At 31.8% G+C, this 5,592-nt stretch overlaps 1 non-coding gene across 1 annotated transcript; it reads left to right on the top strand.

Annotated features, from left to right (window-relative positions):
- The first annotated feature begins 3,283 nt into the window (after nucleotides 1-3,283).
- Nucleotides 3,284-3,423, top strand: LOC123596670. Its single transcript, XR_006711802.1, has one exon. It is a non-coding gene; the product is annotated as a U4 spliceosomal RNA (small nuclear RNA).
- The last annotated feature ends 2,169 nt before the right edge of the window (nucleotides 3,424-5,592 follow it).

Here is a 5,592-nt window from a genome sequence, read left to right as displayed (position 1 = left end):
AATTTGAGGCTAGAATCTTTTGGATATCCTGCTCTATTTTGGAGAAAACGCTGTGCACATAAACATAAACATACTAAGTTGGAGTGGCTTGCCATATTCTTTAACAAAGGAATGGGTTAAAAATTCTATAATGCTTAAATACCTTTTTTCTACTAAAACAATTTATTTTGTAATATTGATTTGATAACGGATGGTTTCTTAAGAATGCACCTGATTGCAATGGAACAGAAGGTATATAGTGTTTTTCAGTTTTAAAATGTCAAAATTATTCATTAAGTAGTTCCTGCAATTATCCCATTAAGTCAGCATTAATATTTCCATTATGCAAATGATGCATTGAATCATGTAAATTAAATCATATAAATAAATGGAAAAAAGTATGAATAATAAAACAAAAATGAATGACTGTAGTGTGTGGTGGATGGTTTACCCTTCTAAAGTTTCACTGTTTCCTGGGTAATGATGGTGGAGTAGAGTAAAACTTTCCTCACAAAAAAAAAAAAAAAAAAGGTAATGATTTATGACATTATTAATTGTCTAAATGCCATCTGGACAGATGCATTTCATTCTGAAATTAATTTCCAGAAAGTTTGCAGGAGTTTCAGAAATCATAATTTATTTCTATCTGCATACCCTATTTGGTCAGCTGGCTATTATTTTCTAGCCTGTTGGCACTGATAATTTGGATCAGTTTATATTTCAAACCACTCAGGCACTTAATAGCTTATAAATGTTTATACTGGGACCAAAATAGAGAAGCAAACAATTTTTGAAGGAAAACATCAGTTTGTATACCAGCCATGGACAATACCCAGTAATGTTGGCTTCATTTTTTATTATTAGTTTCACTCTCTCCGTTGTTGAAGCCAAATCCTCATAAGGACTCCCTTTCCATACCAGCCCAGTCTTCGGCAAAATAAACTTTCACGTAATGTATCTTTGTGGGAAAAATCAAAACTACTGAAAGGTGTAAAATTTCTCATAGATTGTTACATTTATTCAGGTGTCCCAATATCTCTGCCCTCAGATAGTTGCCTCTCATAATGATTCTGAGCATTGCCATGCAAATTACTTTGGCTAATGGATAAGTTTGAGGCTATCCTAGATCAACCAGTTCTAGATGATCTGCCAGCTGACATGAATGTTGAGGCAGAAGCCTGTCCAATCAACACAGAGATTCATAGGAAATAATAAAATGATGGTTGTTTAAGAAACTAGATTTTGGAGTGATTGATTTCGCAGCTAAAGTTAATTGTTACAATATAGTTTGTATGGTCAGTCATGATAAAGTTTCACTCATTGGGCCTGTTTCCAAAGTCCCAAAGCAAATATTCATTAAAAATGTTTTAAATAGTGACATCCAGGCTTTTTTTTTTCTTTTTACAAGGAAATACATTGGAACTCTATGTAGAGTCTTTTGCTCAGAATTATGGTAGCCGGGAGATCATTCTGAAATCTTGCTTTTAATGGATATCAATGGCCAGTATCATTAAATACTTGCAATACACTAATGATGCTTATATTCACATCATATGTGTTTGTTTAGATGCATTTTTGTATTTCTTTGGATATTAAGTAATTTTTAGTTTTGCTGAAATTTTTCAGCGATTTAAAATCTTTCTTCCACTTCTACATCTGACCATTTCATTTAATATGCAATGTTACTAAAAGTTACATTAGGTAAAAAAAGAAACAGCATATTTTCCTTTATTAGGTGGATCATAGGTAGCTATTAGTAAATTTTCCATTACAGTTTTCCATTACAAATTTCCCTGGGTCTGAGGGGAGAGGGGAAATATATTCACCGGAAAAGTTCCATGTGGTGTATTGGTTGGAATTTGCTTTATAGTTTTATTTACTTTTTGTGATAAATTTATCAGTTCATTTTCTAATAGCAAGAAAAAGACCAAGCTATACTTAATGATGAGTACATAATTACATTTGAAGATTTTACTGAACATTTGTAGATTTCAATGATATTTTATGACAAGTATAGGTATTATGTCATGATATAAGATAGTTTATAAATATAAAACACTACTGGTAAACACAAACAATGTTATTATATATTAATAGGAAATTTCCCAAATTAAAAAAAAAAGTCTATTGGAAGATTTAATAAGTCAAATACGCTAATGGAAGGATGAAAGTTGTAATGTAAATAGGCTTTTCGGCCAAGCATACATCCTAAGAACATGTATCAAATATACACATAAAGTTATTAAGCCCTCGCTGTAAGACCTCACAAGGGTAAAGTTTTTTATATAATTATTATGATGTGTTCATGTAAACTTCAACTTGTCGTTCACTTTGTAGCCAAGTAGGCAATAAACATAGGAACTTATGCCAGAAGACCAAAAAAAAGTGATAAACTGACTTGGCTAAAACAATTTTAATCTGTGAATTATATTAAAGTTGAAACTATAATCAGGGTATTTTGACCACCATCAAATTTCCATCTCCATTTTTCTCCACTTTCCATATATTTTAAAAAGATAACTCTCAGAATGAAAGTATTTGCAAATTATATATTTGATAAGGGGTTAATATCCAAAATATATAAGAAAATCCTACAGTTTGATACAAAAAAGAAAAGAAAAGAAAAGAAAAGAAAAGAAAAGAAAAGAAAAGAAAAGAAAAGAAAAAAGTGTTGCCAAGGATATGGAGAAATTGGAGCATGTCTATACTGCTGGTGGGAAGGTAAAATGGTACAGCCACTATGGAAAACAGCATGGAGGTTTCTCAAAAAATTAAAAATACAGCTACCATATGACCCACAAATGAATACCACCTCTGGATAAATGTCCAAAATAATTGAAATCAGGAGGATTTCAAGGAGAAATCCTGTTTATATAAGTCCAAACTCATCAAAATGTGTACATTAAATATGTGCAGTTTTTGTGAATCAAGTGTATCTCAACAAAGCTGTTTATTTTTTTTAAAGAAAAAACTCTATAGACAAACGTGCACATTTTCCCAACTCTTCCTTCATATATTTTTGAGATTATGTTCTTTTTAAAAAATTTTTTAAGTTTATTCATTTTTGAGAGAGAGAGAGAGACAGAGTGTGAGTAGGGTAGGGGCAGAGAGAGAGGGGAGACACAGAATCCAAAGCAGGCTCCAGGCTCCGCATTGTCAGCACAGAGCCCAATGCCGGACTCAAACCCACCATCCATGAGATCATGACCTGAGCCAAAGTGGGGTGCTTAACTGACTGAGCCACCCAGGCACCCCGAGATTCTGTTCTTAACACAATCACTCTATACGGTCTGAAAGTGGCTCTAGCTTTATGCAATGGCAGTATCATAGACAATGAGGTTTATCTGAAGCGTGATTATTGCTAATTGAAAATTTTCCCAATTACCCCACTGTGACGACTTGGAAAGTGGTTCTAGGGGAAAAATAATGAATTTAGAAACCAAGTCTTTTTATATCATGTATATATGCCTACAAAACAATTATGTGAGCCTTTGGAAGGAAAATATTTTTCAACAAATTCATGTAATAATCAATCATCCAATAATTTATAATAAACTTAAGACTAGTTTTAAATTGTTAGGATATCTCACTTAAAGTCAGAAATGCGTATCGTTTACAAAAGTGTTGAGATAAGAAATGAAATAGATCTAACATTTAAGTTTGTCACTGATGGTACAGATACAAATATATATGAGCAAAGTATATAATGTGTATGGAAAATTAATATTTAGAAATGTCATAATCCATGTAATCCAATATTCTATTACTTGTCTTAAAATTTCTTGTGATTAATTCCTCCTTTTAAACTCTCACAGTGTCTGGTAATTACATCTATTATATACTTTGGCATAATAATGCAATAATTTAATATTTACCTTTTCTCTGACTGTGACCTTTTGAAGATCATACTTGTTTCTGGTTTATCTTCTTATCCCTAGTATCTGGCCCAGGAACTCATAATCAGTTGATGCTTTAAAAATGACTGCTCAGTGAACTAACATCCCCTTGTCAACGTTCGCATTTTTTAAAGAAATATTCCACTATATTTCCATCTTAATTCCATAACACATTTCCCATCTCTATCTGAGAGTCTCCATTTAAACTACTCTGTTTAAGGAGGAAGGTAGGAATCTAATAAGAAAGACCAGAAAGAGATTAAAAAACAAAGAAGTAGATGACAATAAAAGAAATAGAAAGACAATCCAAAGACAGAATTATGTAATAGCACCAGGATATCACCATATAATATGTAGGGGGAGAAAATCTAAAGTTTTGGATTTTATGAATCTGTCAACTGCATGGTCCATACAGTAAGATAAGCAGGCTTTCATAGTGTTTGACTCTGTTAACTAAAATTATAAAAACAGTTGATGAAAGAAAATAATATTTTAGACAGGCTAATAAAATGCAATTAGAATGGAGACTTCATCTAAATAACTGTAATATCACTACATTGATTCTAAAATATTTCCAACATAAAGTTCTCAAAAGTTGATACTAACCCAAGTGAAATTCTCATAAATCATTAGTGAATTTTCATGAAATAGTCATTGACCTGAGTTTATAAGCATTAATTAAAATTCACAGATGTGTGCTTATGGACAAGCTATCAAATCTGAAAACATATAAGGCCACATTTCAGGTACACGTGAGTTCATGTACCTTATAGGTAAGTTATTTTTTATGAAAATTAATGCCTTAGCCATCCAAAATAAACACATTCTTGCTATGCTACGTTCCTGAATCTTTGTGAATAATTTGGATGACTCTTTATTTGTGCCAAGTAATATGCAATTTAATGAAAAAAAATGGTCAATGGCTGTCTATAGAATTACTCAGTTTATATGCACTAAGCCAAAAGATTTAAGGTACTATTAATGGAAAGGACATCTTCAATGCTAAAAAATAAAAAAAACAAATGAGACATAGTTGGGCCAAGAAAATTTTGTGTCCCAGGTTTTTTTGTTGTTTACTATTTGTTTTTATTTATGTAGTTGGTGATGACCCTTAATTGGTAATTACTTCCTCAAATCTATACAGTAGTGCTTCCCTTTACTTTGTGATTTATTCCTGTCCTAGGAAAAACATTTAGAACTTTTTTACATTTCCTTTCCCAGTTTTACATACTAGCATGAATAAAGACCATGCAAAATATCACATCTCTAATCTTTGTTCCTAGCTTATATTTGGTCACATAAATTTAATATCCCTTTTGAAATTTATAAACAGGATAATCTAATTTACTGTTAATAAAACAGGTAAATCAGTTCAGTTCAGTGAGCATTTATAAAGGACCTACTGTGGGTAAAGCACTACATCAAGTTCTGATTATACAAACATTCTATGATGTTTTTGAAAGTCGAACTGCTTAGTGGAAAAATAATTTACATTTAGTGGGGAATATGAAGTTGAAAGTCTAAATATTACATAATGAGTTGTATCTCAATAAATCTTTCAGAGTTCATCTTCCTTCAGAAGAGACTGAGCCAAAAGACTCGTAATGGCAACAAGTCTTTCCTCAAAAGTAAAGGAGACAGTGTACTCTGATGTCAATGTCAGTTAAAATGCCCTCAACTATCAGTGCAGGACCACCTAGGTTAGAGAGAAAGCCTC

This window comes from Leopardus geoffroyi, chromosome B1, assembly GCF_018350155.1.
Source record: "Leopardus geoffroyi isolate Oge1 chromosome B1, O.geoffroyi_Oge1_pat1.0, whole genome shotgun sequence".
Taxonomy (NCBI): Eukaryota; Metazoa; Chordata; class Mammalia; order Carnivora; family Felidae; genus Leopardus; species Leopardus geoffroyi.
The sequence above is the reverse complement of the archived record's forward strand: the minus strand, read 5'-3'. Positions and strand labels throughout refer to the sequence as shown.